The 18,210-nt window shown below is 37.2% G+C and overlaps 1 long non-coding RNA gene across 1 annotated transcript; it reads right to left on the bottom strand.

Annotated features, from left to right (window-relative positions):
• Nucleotides 1–1,471: 1,471 nt before the first annotated feature.
• LOC146544719 (uncharacterized) lies at nucleotides 1,472–8,464 on the bottom strand. The gene is made up of 2 exons (XR_014882504.1): nucleotides 8,346–8,464; nucleotides 1,472–5,348 (listed from the first exon to the last, which is right to left on the bottom strand). It is a non-coding gene; the product is annotated as an uncharacterized LOC146544719 (long non-coding RNA).
• Nucleotides 8,465–18,210: the final 9,746 nt, after the last annotated feature.

Here is an 18,210-nt window from a genome sequence, read left to right as displayed (position 1 = left end):
TGTAGAATTCAAATATTTTTCTTAGATATCTTGCTAAGACTCTTGGAATTTTTTTGGCTTCTGCATGCTTTTTGTTGCTGACTATTTGGTCTGGATGATAAGTATTCAATATGAAAGAGATACCTGTTCTTTAATCTTGCTTCCCAACACTATTTATATGGTATTGGATATATGGTATCTCTTCAAGCATTACAAATTATTCTGGTAGGCCTTGGTTGGCTAATTTGTAGGGGAGGAAAAACAGAAGACTCTGATGCCTTTGAGGATTATTTTCTTTCTTGGGAACTCAAATGAAGTTGATGAGATTACAGGAAAAAAGGAAAATCTTCCAGTGTGGTATTGTACCCTTTATTTCAAAACACATATTTGTTTCCTCAGAAATGCCCTTTTATAGGTAATGGATTGTGTTTACAAGATCTTTTGGAAATTGAGTCCTCTGTTGAGATGGGGAAATAAATATAAAGACACAGTTTTTTATATTTCACACAGATTAAATCCATTCTACAGTAAATTTATTATTTCAAAATATGTTGAAATATATTTAAATAGTTTAATGCTTCTACCTACACTAGTTTATTGGACAAGTAAATCCTGGCATACCAGAGAATTGCTGTTAGTTCAAATTACTGGGAGCCCTTGCACAACATAACACTTTTGCATATTCACAATTTTGGTAATGTGAACTGCACCACTGTGGTGGTTTCCATTCTTATCTCCCACATGTTATGCTGGGGAAAAGACAATGAACTTGAATGACAGAAACTTTTGCAGAAACTTGAGTCACGCTTCAGCATTCAGTATTAAAAAGCCAGCAAGATTAATGACTGGATACGTAATTGTATGATTTTGTTTTGACATGATTGTTTTGTGTTCTTCCTCTACAGAAAGCTTCACAGTTAATTTTTCACCTTACCACTGCTTGCAGCTCTGCAACTTCCTCTTTACAGAGGAATGACAGTCAGTTCTTTATTTAGTACCAATAGAATGTAATTCCTTTTTCCTCATTCCTGGGAGAAATATTCCTTTTTATATGACTTGCAAGTAAAGCTGAGAAGTTGTTCAACACTTTAACTGCTAAGATAATGTTTGTATACCTGAAAAGGCAAGCACAAGTTACTTTTCATGGTAGAAGAACTCTAAAAAAGCCCTATCATAGAGCATTGAGGCTTTGCAGCTGTGACAGAGGAAGATGCAGGTTGCAATCATAGAGAAAAGGAGGAGCAGCTTTGGCAACCTCTCTCACTGTTTTCATCTGTGCTTAGCATGTGTGACAGTTGCAGAAAGGCAAAGGTGAGCAAGGCCTATCCTTTCTGTCTTTCTTAGACAAGGCATCATGTGCATTATTGCCAAGACTGATCGTGAGTATGTTACTTAATCTCCTTGATGAACAGAATTTAGTTGGTGGTTAATGATTTTTTTATTATTATTTTTTTTCTTGTATTTCAGTGTTTTATAGTCTTAGGTATCATCCTTAATCTTTTTTTTTTTTTTTTTTTTTTTTTTTTTTTTCTTTTAGCTGTTAGTATTTAAAGACCTGGATGTCATGTCTATGGCATAAACTGAGCAGCACAGTATATGACATGTCCAGATGTCCAGATCACGTTGCTCAGGAGTGTGATAGCATCCTGAATGAGGCAGGTATCTAACATGATTCAACAAAGTGGGAGACACATTGGGAAACCACTAATTGGTTCAGTAAATTTTCCTGTGACTGCTGGATGCTGAGAATAAGAGCATGGGGGGTCTCATGCAGGGGAAAAAAAGTAATCAGCAACAATTCTTGTTTGTTAACAGGAGTTATTCTGTGTAAATTCACATTATGTATTTATTTCTCTTATAATTTTTATTGAACAGATTACCCAAGTATAATTTAGGTAAATGCTATATCATATTTGTTAAAGTGGTACTTGATCTTGTATGGAAGATATGGAAGAAAGCCCTCCGTTTTTCTAATTGCTGCTGTGGGCTGTAGTGATGAATTACAATTAGTACAATTAACAGTCTGAGGGCTTATAACACTTCTATGAATATTTGATACTGGTACATTTTTAAATGATGGAAGAGTAGAGTGCCACAAAACCTTTTTTTCTAAAAAAAAAAAAATTCCATTTTTAAGTTCATGTTAATGTGTTTGCAATTGTATAGCTTTTCTTCCTTTATTCCTTCCTTCCCTCCTTCCCTCCCTCCCCAGGGGGAAATGCATTTGAATCTATAAATAAACTTTACAGCAATACAGTGACAAAAGCAAAGGTAGACTTTTTTTTTTCAGGAGAAAGCTAATTTTTATGTTGTGTCTGTGAACAACCATGGGCAAAAAGAAAACACACTGAAAACCTGGTTTTGATTCTTGTCTTCTGGAATCTGCCACTGCTAAGCAGGATCTAGATTTCTTTTATATTGGAAACTTTTATTTTCACAAACAACCCTCCAAACCTAGCAGGAAGTATTTTACATGAATTTTGTTCTTAACAGCATGTGAATTGAACTTTTGTACAAATGGAAAGATCACGTTGAAAAATATTTTGCAATGTATTTTCTTCCAGATTCGTTGGTAGTCTTGTAAGAGGCAAAAATGTGAAAACCGTTCAGAACGATGAAATCCTCTTCTTTCATTAGAAGCAAATGAAATAAACTGATCACATCAGCTATTACTTCTATAACTTCAGGGATGAACTAAACCACTTATAAAATTACAATTCATTTCAAAGTGCACAATGTGACAGTTACAGGGAATATAATATTGTTAGATATAGAAAAACTAATATAGTCACATATTCGTAATCCCCAAGGCTGTTGAGATACAACTCCAAATGAATGTTCTCGCAAAATTTGGGAATATCTTAAAGGTGAAAAAATTAACTAGCAAGTCTGAATTAAAAACATTACGCATTAGGCGGCAGCCTCAGGAAAGGAGCAATCAGCCTTCCCCTTAAAAGAGGATAAGATGTTGCTCTATTCTTGATCATTCCATAAGCTCAGTTTTACTCTGTTGGTTCCCTGGACACTGGTAACAGATGAAAGAAACAGTTCAATAAAAGAACAATAAAAACAAACAAAAATATTGAAGATGACTGACTGAACAAATTATTATTTTTTTTTCCAAGGCCATTTACTTATTTTTCCTTTGTTTATGAATAGTAAAATGAGCTGTTCAGAAGAATGACAGATTAAGAGACCAGATGAAATGTATGCAGGGTAAAGTGATCCATTATTTTGGAAGTCCAACTCAGAAACCTGCATTCGGTGATGTGCCATGCAGAAAAATAGGTGTAAGGACCTGAACCTGGTGTTAGGAGATTGCATGACAAATCCGGATTATGGTGAATTGCTCTGGATTAACTCTTGTAACTGCAGTCACTGTCTTTGCTTTTTAAGCTTTGGGAGGTATTTCTTCATCATGATTCATTAAAAGGCAGTTTTCCATAAAGGAAAGATCACTATTAAGGAATTATATATAACCTTTTCTGAGTTTAGCATAACTTTTATACTCACGATATTATGGCCTGGGAAGTGAAAACTGTTCTGTGCAAAGGAAAAGTCAAGTTCATTCCTTCTATGGAATCATCCAACTGTGTGAATTAATCACAGAGCAATGACTAACAGTGCTGAGGCTTCTTTATATGTATGTTTTTGTATTTGCTTTTTTTTTTTTTTAATTAATATGTTTACTGCACTATCTAGATGTTTCTGGAACAAACATGACTTAATTTCATCCTGATCCACAAAGTTCAATATTAGTATATCTTTGGCCTTTAAAGCATATATAATTCTGGAATATTTTCCAAGTGCTATTACACTTTGTACATTAAAGATCACTTAGTATGACTGAGAAATGTCATGTACAGGTCTGCAGGAATAATCACAAACATTCTGTAATTTTTTTTCTGTGAGGTGTAGACAGAAGAGTTTCAGTCTAAATGCAAAAGTCAAGATATGTTCTTTTATAGCATCCATACATCTCACAAACTACCCAATTCTGCAGTCCAGAAGCTGTATCTCATTAATTCCACCCACATCAGCTATGGAGAAATAATGCTAAATGACTCATAATGGGAAACTCACAATGGATGTGTGTTGTTAAATACACTCTCTGGGATGAAAAAATAGGTTAAAATGAAATTGCACTTATTGACTATGCAAATAATATGCATACAGCAGTCATTTCACTCTTGCAGTTCCCATCATTGTTCAGAATCTATTTGAGATCCCAGAATAAATCCATAATTTCAGGTTCCGTAAACATCTGCTTTGAACTTTGGCACAAAAATGCTTTAGCAAGGAATTAAGTTTTCAAGAGGAAAATTAAATTACGTGTTATCTTTAAGGGATGCAAAAGCAAATCACATTATAAATGAAAGGATTTATGTTTGCAAGTATTCAGTAGAGTGACACACCTTTTCTATTCAAAAGTGTTGCATAATTAAAAGCTAACATTTACCGTTACTAGCCACTTGTGCTTTGCTAGGAACAGCATGCTGGAGGGCCAGGCCCAGAGAGTGGTGGTGAAAGGAGTTTAAATCCACCTGGAGACTGGTCATGAGTGGTATTCCCTAGGGGTCAGTATTGGGGATTGTCCTGTTTAGTATCTTTATTGATGTCCTGGACAAGGGGGTTGAGTTTACTCTCAGTAAGTTTGCAGGTAACACCAAATTGGCAGGAAGTATTGATCTGTCTGTAGGAAGGCCCTACAGAGTGGTCTGAACAGGCTGGGTAGCTAGACTGAGGCCAATGGGATGTAGATCATCAATACCAAGTGCTGGTCCTGCTCTTTGGCCACAACAACCCCAGGTAACACTACAGGCTTGGGGCTGAGGGGCTGAAAGACTGTGTGGAAGAAATGGACCTGTGGCTGTTGGTCAGCACTTGACTAAACATGAGCCTGCAGTGTGCCCAGGTGGCCAAGAAGGCCAATGGCATCCTGGCTTATATAACGTTGCCAGCAGGAGCAGGGAAGTAACCTTCCCTCTGTACCCAGCTCTGGTGAGACCACTCCTCAATTACTTTGGGCCCCTCACTACAAGAAAGACACTGAGGCCCTGGGGCATGTTCAGAGAATGGTAAGGGGTCTGGAACACAAGCCTTATGAGGAGCAGCTGATGGAGATGGGTTTGTTCAGTCTGGAGAAGACGAGGCTCAGGTGTGAACTTATCGCTTTCTACAAAGATCTGAAAGGAGGTTGTGGTGAGGTGGATGGTCAGCCTCTTCTCCCATGTAACTGGTAACGTGACTAGAGGGAATGGCGTCAAGTTGTGGCAGGGGGTATTCAGCTGGATGTTAGGAAATACTTCTCCAAGAGAGTAGTGAGGCACTGGAACAGACTGCCCAGGGAGGTGGTGGAGTCTCCATTCCTAGAGGTGTTAAAATAAATGTTTATATGTTATACTGAGGGACATGATTTAATGGGAAATATTGGTGATAGGTGGACAGTTGAACTTGATGGATGATCTTGGAGGTCTTTTCTAACCCTGGTGATTCTATGCTGCTTTGTTTCCTGAGAGCTAGTTCCCTCTTGAAAGTTCCACCACCTTTGTTCTTCCTTCATGACAAATAAGTGAGATAATCAGGCAGGAGGAGTAAATAGAATCACATGGAATGTAAATCTCCGTAGTTTATTTTAGCAAAGGATAAATATCTATGTAATCTTGGTTTATACCCATTACCCCTTGCCTAATCACTACCTTCTCCGATAAAGGGTTCCTCCTCATTTTTCCTATAGGTTCCCTTTAGGTAGCCGAAGGTTGCTAATAAGATCTACCTGGAGCCATCTCTCCTTCAGACTACAGAGAAAAGTTTAGCCTAATGATCAAGTTAGTTGTGATTGGAACTCAATTGTTAACATCTTTTTAATCGTTTTGATTCCTGCCCTCCAGCTGGATGCAGCATCTGTAATATCCATGATATATCTCTGTCTGGGAAGTATGATTATTGTGATATCATGGTCTGAGATGAAAGCAAGAATTATAAATATTCACTCATATTTTTTGTTCCCTCAGATCCAGATTTTAGACAGAGGATTTTTGAAGAGGCCCTGGGAGTTTCTTTAAGCCCAATGGAAGAGTAAGGAAGCAAATGGCAGCTATAACTGAAGCCTGGAATCTTGGGTATAAAATACAGGTAAAGTTGGGCACCAACTGACTTGATAAAAGCTATGATAAACCTTCTAGCACAGCCTTCAAGAGCTGGTCCCCATGGAGCTGTGTTATTTGACTTTCTCTCCTCCCCCTTATATGTTCTGCCTAGACAGAAACATTTTCTTTTTTATTTTTCTTCAGTTCTCTGATCAAATTAGTTTTGGCTTTCAGTAAGTATTAGCCTCTAAGAAATTCTTTGCAATAGTACTACAAATCATGATGTGAAAATACATAAAAAATCTGCAAGGATTTATTTCAAGACACTAATTTATCTCACTATTAAGAAATGCTCTTGCAATGGCAAAAGGAATTATTATTTTAAGGGCTTTTTAGAAAAAGTTGGACAATCCCAGAATTTACATCCCTTTTAATGGAAACGTAGATCTCTTGCATTTGACCTATAAAATGAAGAAGGTTTTCTGTACTTAAGTAATATATAAGAGAAATTACTTTGTTATGTGTTCAAGCATAAAAATGTTGATCAATGTTCAATGTTAATTGTATTCAGATATTTATAGAGTATCTCCCTGTTGAAGAAAAGTAATTCAAATTTTACTGTTGCTAAGCTAAATAAAAGCTCTGAATTTCTTCTGAAGGACTATACACGTCCATGGAGATTCTCTCTGTCCAAAAATTCACCTTGAGGCTTTCACTGCACTTGCAGGAGAACGCCTAACAATTCAGTTAAAACATTAGAGTCTGAGCATTAAAAGTAAGCAGTAACTGTTTGTTTGGTTTGGTTTCTTTTTGCCACTAGACACAGGCAGGGGAATATAAAATAATTTCACAATTATTAAGCTCACTTTGATAGCTGCAGAGAAGAAAGTGCCTTAGTTTCCGAGTAGCTCACATTAGCAGCACTTGTTTTGCCTTTTACCTTTTCTACATTCTGCCTTGTTTTACTCTTTCCTGTCTTGTTTTTCATTCTGTTTGGATTTTAGAATTTACACAGATTTGAGTACCAAAAAATGTTAGAACTAGTAAGTTCTCTTTTTCATCCACATCAAGTATCAGTACTGACTTCATTCTTTGAATTAATGTGTTTTTATTAACATAGCTGTCCAATACCCTAGGATTTCCTTAAATTTATATTGCTGTTAATACTGACTTGTGAATGCTTCAAAGCATGAAGTGCATCTCTTAGTGTTTTGTAAAATAGCAAACAAAACAACAATGTGTAATGCAATGCTTGGAAACAGGTAAAGCTAAATTTCATTTGAATGGCACCTCACAGAGCAAACCAGCTAATAAAATGGTGGATAAATGAATTTCAAGCCATTGCCTTGAAGTAAATCATCTTTAGAAATAACCACGTGCTGAATGGTTCTGTATTCTTGAACACTGTGGGCTGTTTCACGAGCAGAACTTTATGCACAAATAACTACTTATGAAATTTGGTACTTGCATTACGGTAAATTAGCATCACCAATCTAGCTGAGTTTTTTTTTTTTTTTTTCCTTTTATTACAGTTCTAGAAGCATTTTTATCGCAAAATTTTGGCCTCATAGCTAATCTGATTCATACAACAATAACATTATCTTAGTGGGAATTAACTCGTCTTTTCCACAGCTGAATTCCTAGGAGAAACTGTGCTTCTTATGGAAAAGCTTAAAATTTAAGTTTTTGTATTATTATAAAGGCAATACTACTTACAATTTTCTTACACAATTCAATTCTTTACCTCAGTGAAGGTCTAATGTCCCTGAATTAAATGCTGTTTTCTCTAATTACTGACGAGGAGCAGGAACTCCTCTATGCTGTCCAGAACTGGACAGTTTCAGATCCAAAACTGAAGCTGTTCTAGAACTGCTCTGGAGAGTGGTTAGATGACAACATTTAGCAGGGAAGTTATTTATGGAAAGGTGCAAAATATTTTCCTTCGTTTTTAATAAGGAAATTATGTGCCTGTGTCACCCTCTAGTGGCAAAAAGAAACCAAACCAAACAGTTTCTGCTTACTTTTAATGCTCAGACTCTATAATGTTTTAATTGAATTGTTAGGTGTTCTCCTGCAAGTGCAAATTTTTGGACAGAGAGAATCTCCATGGACTTGTATAGTCCCTCAGAAATAATTTAGAGCTTTTATTTAGCTTAGCAACAGAAAAATTTGAATTTCTTTTCTTGTACTGTGTTAAATCCCAGTTTCTAAGGCCCAGTTAATATGAAGACCTCAGTTTTCTCACAGAAAGGAAAGCTTAAGAGCTCTGTATCATACCTGTCAAATGCTGCTGTCCTGTTTCTGGACCAGCTGGTTTGTATGCAGTTTAATGTCTCCACAGTGTCCATCCCAGCACTTCCGTTTCCAAGATCAACATAGCAAATACTAATACAGCTGCAGTAGAGATGTGCTTCAGTTTCAAACAACCAAGCAAGCCCAGAGGGTTAATAGAAACTTTTTAAAATCTGTTTTTGTTTTGTTCTTAGCTTTTATAATTTTATTATTATTATTTTAATTTTGCCTTCTTATCCTGGAGACTGAATAGACTACTGACTCATGAAGAACCATCAATTTAGGCTGGATACTCTACTGATTGTTTTACACAGTGTGAGCTCCAAAGTACTTGCCTGTAAGTGGAGAATTACAGTTTATCTCAGTAGAAGCTAGGATCATCTCAGAGTTTAAGATGTTCTTAGGAAAAATGAGGACTCTATCTCAGAATATTGCGGTATATACAACTTTTAATGAAGATCTATGATGATAATAAACTAAGGAAGTAATAAATAGATTATTTGATTAATAGATCATTTTTGTTAAATTCCATGTTATATGGGATGCTGAATACTTTCGGTTGTATGTATATACACTGTCTTGTGCAAACTGACCACTCAAACGATACATCCTAGCAGGAGTTTGGTAGACCACACTATTGAATGTAGTTACCTAAACACAGTTGTTTCTCAAGAGAGCAGATTGAGTTACCAAATATGTATTACATCTCCCAAGATATATGAACACAAAGCACAGCAAATGCAAAATGTAATATAGATGTTTGTGTTCAGATTGAGTGCCTATAAGCATAAACTGCCTGTGGAGAAAAAAAACAAGACTGAAGAAATTGCTGAATTGCTGCTATGTAACTGAATATAAATAGTTCCCAAAGGTTTAAAAAAAAAAAAAAAAAAAAAAAGTGTACATGTGCAAACACTATTGAAGCTGTTGTGTAACCAGGAAGTACAGCTCAGAAGGAAGTGAAACCACAGACTTGTCTTTAAACTGTGCGGCCAATCAAAACATAGAAATGACAAGTATCAAACCCTTAGTCCCCTAGAAAACATCTGGCCTTCCTCATGAAAAATAAAAAGTGAGGCATTTGCTTAAAGGTGAGTGATCAGAACACAATAACTACATATTCAGAGTCAGTAGCACAGACTCTAAGATTTACTTATCAGTTTCACAGTAACAAAGTCATTAGAGTGCTATTTTGTTCTGGGCTTTAGAAACAAAATATAGAACAATGGAAAATGACCTTTGACCTTGGGACAAAGCATTTTCTATTTCTGGTCCTATACCTGCAGTCCTGAAGACTCATCTGTTCTACTGTGTACTGAGAAAAGGCACAAACTTATCCAGAAGGGATACTCCAGGGAACCTTTTCTGACTCCGTGGTTTCTTCTTATCTACATGAGATAAGGGGCATCTTCTGAAAGGATGGGATTTCAAAATACCCTCCTATTTTCTGAGAGAAGGTACAAGTCACAAGTTTCAGTGTCCCATATGAATACTTTAACCATAAAACTGGTGGACAAATGTCTTAAATAATTATAATAAATAATTATCCAAAGTAAAATAACTTTCAACAGAAGACATTGCTAATTAGTAAGTGCAGGAATCTCAGTCTGATAGATGATGCCATTTCAGAAACTTTTTTTCCTTTCCTAGCAAAACTTTTGAATCATGAGAAGACAAAACTATGTAATGTGATAAAAGCTTTTTTATGCAGACGGCACCAAGTTGGGAGGGAGTGTTGATCTGCCAGAGGGAAGAAAGCCACTACAGAAGGACCCGGATAGACTGGATCAAAGGGCCAAGGGTCGGGTCCTGAATTTTGGTCACAACAACCCCAGGCAACCCTACAGGCTGGAAAGCTCCTGATGGAAAGAGACCTTGGTGTAGTGATTGGCAGTCAGCTGAATATGAGCCAGCAGTGTGTCCACGTGGCCAAGAAGGCCAATGGCATCCTGGCTTGTATCAGAAATGGTGTGGTGAGCAGGACTAGGGAAGTCATCCTGTCCTTGTACTTAACACTGGTGAGGCATCATCTCGAGTACTGTGTTCAGTTTTGGGCACCTCAGTACAGAAAGGACATTGAGATGCTGGAGCAGGTTCAAAGAAGGGCAACAAGGCTTGTGAAGAGCTTGGAGAATATGTCCTATGAGGAGTGACTGAAGGAACTGGGGCTGTTTAGTCTGGGGAAGAGGAGGCTGAGGGGAGACCTTATTGCTCTCTTCAAATTTCTGAAAGGTGATTGCAGTGAGAGCAGGTCTCTTCTCACTGGTGACAGGTGAAAGGCTGAGGGAAATGGCCTCATTATGTAACACCTATGTATGTCAATGTAGATGCTGACCTGTGTCTAATTATCTATACATGGGGATTATCTGTCATGTCACATTATAATTTCTTTCTCATCTGTCCTGGCAGTACTTCAACTTTGATCTACATGTTTTGTGTTCTTGCTGAGTGCTTCCATAAGGCAGTGCATTTTTAGCTAGCAAAATTAAATTGTGACTGACACCATCTGTGTAAATGTGTTGGATCATACATATCACCAAGATTGCTTAAGAAAATACAGAAGAAAAGCACTGCAACAGATTAAAAAATATAGCAAGTATATTGACAATATTTGTCCAGGCAGTATATTCAGTGATCAATTTATTTCGGGCTTATGAAATCTATTAAATTAGATATGCAAGACAGAGGTTCAATCTGACTCTAAAATCCTGGATTAGTTTTTAAAAAAGATATATTGTAGATGGACTATGTTGATCCAGAATAACTGATGTGTAAGGAGCAACAGCAATGTTAAAGTACACCTTTTATCTGCTATTGCTTGGAGAGCTATGCAGTGGGCTTTCTTACTGTGGCTTGTAAGCTGTCCAAAACTGGCACTGCATCCACTGGGTGGCAGGCAAACCCCTCCTCAAGCCTGAAGCGATGCTGAAAAACTAGCATCACCCTCACATCTGAACTTTATAAAACTCATGAGACTTTTCTGTACATCCAGTGAATCAGTTGTTGTCTCCTTTATCCTTAGGGACCATCTGATTACCTCGAAGAAGATTATCTCTCTTCCACTTCAAAACACAGTCCCCATACTGTTTTAATTAGATTGTTATTAGCTCAATGAGTAGACGAGGGAAAGGCTGTTGATGTAGTCTACCTAGACTTCAGCAAGGCCTTTGACACTGTCTCCCACAATATTCTCCTGCAGAAGCTGGCAGCCTGTGGCTTGGATGGGTACACTCTTGGCTGGATAAGGAACTGGCTGGAAGGCTGGGCCCAGAGACTGGTCATGAATGGAGCTAAATCCAGCTGGCGACCTGTCACAAGTGTCGTTCCCCAGGGGTCGATGCTGGGGCCTGTCCTCTTCAATATCTTTATTGATGACTTGGATGAGGGCATTGAGTGCACCATCAGTAAGTTTGCGGATGACACCAAGTTGGCTGGAACTGTCAATCTGCCTGGGGGTAGCGAGGCCCTACAGAGGGATATGACTTTTGATACACTCTTCTAGGGAATTCATGTTTGTGGTTGCAATCATTACAGTTGTCTGTTTGGCTGTAAACTTGCATCCAGGTCTCTGCTTGAATGAGGAGTATTGATCCATCTAAGCATCACAAAGACCAGTATGCCTTCCTGCTCTACCTGGTGTAACGTTGCTGGAATTCCTTCCTTCCAATAGAACAAAGATCACAACTGCCTCAGGTGTTAAGAATGCCAGGGTCTTTTCAGGACTGAAAAGGGAATTTGCAGCATTCTGATTATCCTGCAGAAACAGTAAATTTCCTTTAAGTCCCTAGTCTTTCTGTACTCTTTGTACAGAGAGTCTTTTTCATTATCAGCACTTCAACTCAATGCCTCTCAATTCAATTTCACTTCAACTCAATTCAAAATTAGGGGAAAAATAAACAGTAGGGAAAAGGATAACCCAAGATTTATCTGCACCTTAATCTAGAGCCTGAGTGTCCAACCTTTTAGTTTGCCTGGGCTGCATTCAGTGAAGAGGAATTCCCTTGAGCTGCATATAAAATATATATAGTTAATATTTTTAAGTAAAAAAGCATTAAAGTAGTGGAGTATTCAACCTTACTTTTGTGAAACTAATGTGTCAATGTCTGGTTCAATAGCAGTGGCTGCAATTCTTAGTGAGATCTCAAGGTATGTGTTAAGAGATTTTTGACCTAATTTTACTCTTCATGTGCTTCATCCTTGAAAATAGTTGTTCACAAATGCACGCGCTGCCAAAAAGCAATAACATGAATAATGCCTGATTGTAAAGCAAGGGATATTTTTGTCTGCCAAGATAAGCCTTATAAAAGTCTAGTAAAGAGACATGATCAAATTTTTCTTTCAGTTGAATGTCTGATCGCAACTCTGTACGGTCCATTTGAAAATTTGCAGGTAATGTACTTATGTCAACTGAAAATAGAATCAACAAATATACAAAAAAATTATGATTTTTTGGAACTCTTGTAACCTATTTTTAAATTCCCTTAACAAATCTGAAAGCACAGATGCATATATTTTTGCTGTTCACAAGACTGTGTTTAGACAACATATCAAAATGCATAAAATTATTTGCTGTAGCTTGAGCTTGCCATAGTTTAAGTCTCATTTTGAATGCCGTTATGGTTTGAAACATTGCACAGATAAGTTGACTTTCACCTTGAAGAGACGAGTTTAATTCATTTAATTGAGCAGTCAAATCCACAAAATTTCTAAATCTGCAAGCTATATTTCATCATCCTGTTTTTCTTTTGATTCTGTAAATTAGTTGATTTCATTTTGCAAATTACATGATCTTTTCAGTGTTTTAAAGTGACTTATCCACCTTACTTCAGAAATGCAAACAATGCTCCCCTAACCAGCATCCATACTTTTATGGGACTCCTAGAATTGTGATGATTCAGACCCTTGGACTTCATGAAATACACAGCTTTGGTGACAATGTGCATGACATTATCAGTTTTTAAAGCTGTTGTGTATAAATTTTCTTCATGTATGATGCGGTGATATTTCATCGTATGTAAGCTGCTAGTTAGAATTGCATCATCTACTACTAATTTTATAAGTCCCCTTTTTTACCAACAATAACCAGGACACTACAAGCACAAAGGCATGTAGGTATGTTGAAATATTACTATTGGCCATCACTCTGTTTTAGTTTCGAAGTGGCATAAGTACATGCAACGTGTAATACATATGGGTTTCAATTTGTGTGGTGGGTGCAAGAGGTGGAGTTAGCACTGCACAGCACCCTCCTCTCCATAGCATTCCATTCTTGCTTACATAGTCTATGCACAAGCTACATGCAATGAACTCATGAAAATTATTGCTAAAAATTAAGTACTAATGTTAAAAGTTTACAGTCTTGTGGGGCCACTTTACGAGCTGTCTAGGGCCAGAGGCAGCCCATGAGCTGCATGTTGAACATGTCTAATCCAGAACGTTTATTCTAAGGTAATTTGAGAATCAAGGAGTTCTTGAAATGTTTTCAGGAGAGCTTATTTTGAGCATTCCACTGAAAGAGTTTTTGTCATATCAGAAACAGGAATGCAAATGGAAGTTTCACAGAATTAAATTTCTGCTCTGCAATAGAGGTGATTCTTATTCAGCTGGCCTCAGGACAGTTGTTGCAGCCAAGTTACAAGGAAAACATCCTCCTGCACAAGTTTCCTCCTTGCTTTTTGCAACAGATATATTAAAAGCTTCTGCATCACCTTGATGCTGCCCTTAGTCTAACGGCTGTCAGCTTAAGCAGATGTAACTGACTGTAATCTACCAGAGAAGAAAAGCTCTTTGCATTCCTGCTTAAGTGCACAGATTTCTTGCATCCAGAAGAAGAAAGGAGAATGAACACAGACCTCAGATTTAACTCTAGATATTTCAACCACATGCAGTACTTCTTCCACTCAGCCATTTATACATGCAATGAAACAGCAGGAATAGCCTTTTGCTGTCAGAGTCTCCTGTTCTATAGAACAAGCTGTACAGCCAGATCTCTGTTGCATGTGCCTGGGTCTCTGACCCTTGCTCACCTTACAAAAGAGGGCAGTCACAGTTAATTTTTTGAAACACTTAACAGTGACTACTTGACAGATGCCTAAATATGAAGCATGGTTAATACAATAGCATGACTAAAAGGACTTTAACAGAACCATGTTTGCTTTAAAAATCTCTCACTCAGCACACTCTGTTCTAATGCTTCTACCTTATTTCTGCTTATTCCTTCTCTCTTATCTTTTGTTTCTTTTCACTGGCCCTTCTGGACCACTGTTTTTGGGAAACATTTTTTGTATTTCTCTCTTTCCCTTTCTCTCTAATAGATACCATCATATTTTAAAGAGCAGCCACTCCTTCCCCCAACTAAGTACTGTCTCAGCAGGCAAAGAAGAGGAGGAGTCTTCTCTAAAATGCTTTGAGATTGCCCTGTTAAAATATATATATAAATAAAGCTAGAGACATTTTAACAGGGCTTTGAACAATCATGTCTTTCATTACCTTACGGCCTATTGTGCTGCTGGCTTTTTTTTATTATTTAGGGCGTTTCAAAAAAGAAAAAATATCCAAATGTTTTATATAAAGACATTAAGAGTTTGTTTGGGTTGAAAATAAACTAATAACTGCAGTTCTAGCAGTTGGAACTGTGAGCAGATGCGCAGTTGCCCGGCAGAGACAACTTATAGGAGGCACATCAGAAGGCCAGAATAGGCTCCAGTGAAGGAACACAACAAAAGCATCAGCAGACATTGGTTCTGGTTAAATACTTTCACATGAGCCTGGCTACTGGAGTGGTTTACCCAGCTTTTATCTGTCTCAAATTCACCTCACTACTCCCATGCCTTTGCGGCATCACACACTCATGGCAGTTTCAGGGAAAATGAGGAAGCATGGGATTTTTTTAATCCTTTTTTATTTATTTATTTATTTATTTATTTATTTATTTTAACTAACTAATGGAAGCACGTGATTGATTGATATCCAACATTGTTCCTGAAAGTATTATACACCTATCTAGAAGACTTTTGCATACTCTGCCAGATATGGGTTTTTTCTTTGTGTATGTGCATTTATATCTATTATTATTACTATTTTAGGTGCTGACTGTATTTTAGCCAGCAAAAGTATTCTATCTATCTCTTTCTCTCTACTTCCATTTTTGTTTGCCAGCTCAGCCTGTCATCCACAGAGAATTCTGCAGCATACTGACAATTCTAGTGAGGGCACCTCTGTATGCATACTTAGAAACAACTTGCTTGGTCTGTTTTCCCTAGTGACACTGCTGGGGAAAGAGAGAAGTGTTTTTACCATTAGGTTCACATCTTACTTCCTACATTTATTGAATTAACATCAAATCTTAAACTATCCATCTCTTTCTCCATGAAACTAAGTGTATGATAATTTTTGAAGAGCTTACATATACAACTTTGTTTTGTTGTGTTAAAGAAGTAATATGTGGCAGGAGGCAGTTAGGAGGAACCTCTGAGAATCCAAGCTTGACTTTGCTATTTCAGTTTGGAGACTTAAATAAACCAATCTGATACTCCTTGTGAAATTAAGTGGAGCCAATGACAGTCAGGATATGAAAGGAGAGGTATCTCAAATCAGACTCCAAAGGGATCACAGTGACTATTTGGAGGCCTTTAATGACTGCCACTGTAAGTGTGGGATGTGAAACATCAGGTTGCACATGACAAAAAGAGCTAACCTCAGATGCATCAAAGCTCCTGTGGAACATCATGCAGAAAACTAAACTGGAGTCAGCAGAAAAAAAGAGCTTAATTACCACTTTTTTTTTTTTTTAATTGTTTTACTGATTTGAATCAGAAAACAAGATTATCTGTTTCTCTTGTAATAGTGAGGAGGAATTTGATCTGAACAGAATTCTAAACTTAGACTCCTTTTAACAAATAATTTGCTAGATTTCCTTTTAAAAGGAATGTGTACCTTTTGAAGTTGAGTTACAGGATCAGTAACGCAGAAGAGAAAATCAATCAGGTATTTAAATGCAGGAGGCCTAATGTTCTGTAGGCCTTGCTCTCATATGCACTCTTCTGCATGTTGGCTCCGACCAATTCAAGAATAGGTACTAGAGCTCATAAAACGACTAAGAGGAATATCTGACTGAGCTGAAGCGCATTCTTGAACCAGGCCTGGCAAGGAATATCACAATGAATTATTCCTGGAAACAAATGATAGGCATTGAGAGAGGATGTCAACCAGAGAGGAGCACAAAAACATTTGAAAGTTGAACATTTTCACTTTTGTGTTTACATTGGATTTGGAATCTAATGCCATGGAAGTGTTAAAAAATTTCAACAACATCATGGAGAGCTGAGCCATAACCATATTGAAGTGGAATAACGACTACACAGCAGGTCCTAATATTATTGTCATGTTTGTAGAAGCTGTGTAGAGACACTGTCACTGCCAACTTTCTGCTGGTTCTGCTTTGCCATGGATTTCCTGTTCCTTTTCACTTATGTGTAGTGATCCTTTATTACTGCTATAAAGATTTTGGAGAAACTGTATCACAAACATGTAAAACTATATAAAGTTATTTCACTTTTGCTCCCATAGCCTGATGGGATGAGGTTAAAAATACAAATTTATACTGCAGAATCAAACCTCACAAAAGGAAATGCAGACTACTGTTTATTTTACAACATAATGTCACTGGCAGTCATATTGTCCTTTCACAAACATACATGGCAGGTGTTTTATAATCTCTGGTTTTTAAATCCTTTGAAAGCAGAAGAAAAAACATTTACTAGGAAGTTATAAAAAAAAAAAAATATATAACCAACCCAAATATGGCAATGTCTGCCTTCTAGATAAGAAAGATGGATGATTTGGATTGGGTGCTACAAAGAGGATTTTGATGCTGATTGGACTATTCAAGAAGGAAATTATAAAAAACAATGAGAACAATTTTTCATTTTTTCACATCTGGGAAATAGTTGTTGCGTGTAATTTATTGTAAGTATAAAGAAAAGCCCTGGATTGGTTTGTGTGAGTGGAGATCAGAGGATGTTACTGGAAGCACTGGGTCTTCATTCCTTCCTTCTCTTTCTATAGAAAAAAAAAAAAAAAAAAAAGGTAATTCTGCTGTTTGTCAAAGTATAACTTTGTGGCTAGCTGTATCTAGAGAACAGAGGGGTTTAAAATAATAAAACAAGTTGGAAGGGATTATGATTTTAAGAACACTTGAAATTAGCAAACTGGAATGCAAAATGTTTTTTAAAACTGACTTAAGAATTAATTTGCATAGTGAGGCAGAATATTGGATCAGAATCCTTGAGTTTTGTTAATACTGAACATGTGAAATTTGGATATAGCTTTTGTGAATAAGTCCTGTTTCTTTAATGAAGGAAAGCGGAGATTTGCGACAGGTGTCTTGAATGTTGCTGGATGTGAAGTAAGATAAGGTGCTGAGATTCCTTAACTCTGTAAAGGGTTTGGAAGACTTTAGGTTAGTTGCTGTTGCTTAACCTGTCTCCAGGGACCCAAATCTGTGCACTAAGGTAATTCAAATTATTTCAGATTATTCCTTGAGGAAAACAAACGTGAGTTATAGTGAGGAAAAGATCATGAAAGACCTAGAGCAAATGCATTTAGCAGAGAAAGCAAGACTGGAAAAGGTGGCTTAGAGATGATAAATGCAGCGCAATATAAAGACAGAAAAAGTAACACCCTTCTCTGCACACACACACACACACACACACACACACACACACACACACACACACAAGTTGTTTACAAAAGTGCCTTGTAGTTACTGCTGGTGGTGTCACTCCGTCCCATGCCCCAGAGCTATCACCGGGCCTCATGGGAGATGTGACTGCAGCATCGGACATGGGAC

Source organism: Meleagris gallopavo, chromosome 3 (genome assembly GCF_905368555.1).
Source record: "Meleagris gallopavo chromosome 3, MGAL_WU_HG_1.1, whole genome shotgun sequence".
In the NCBI taxonomy this organism is placed as follows: domain Eukaryota; kingdom Metazoa; phylum Chordata; class Aves; order Galliformes; family Phasianidae; genus Meleagris; species Meleagris gallopavo.
The sequence above is the reverse complement of the archived record's forward strand: the minus strand, read 5'-3'. Positions and strand labels throughout refer to the sequence as shown.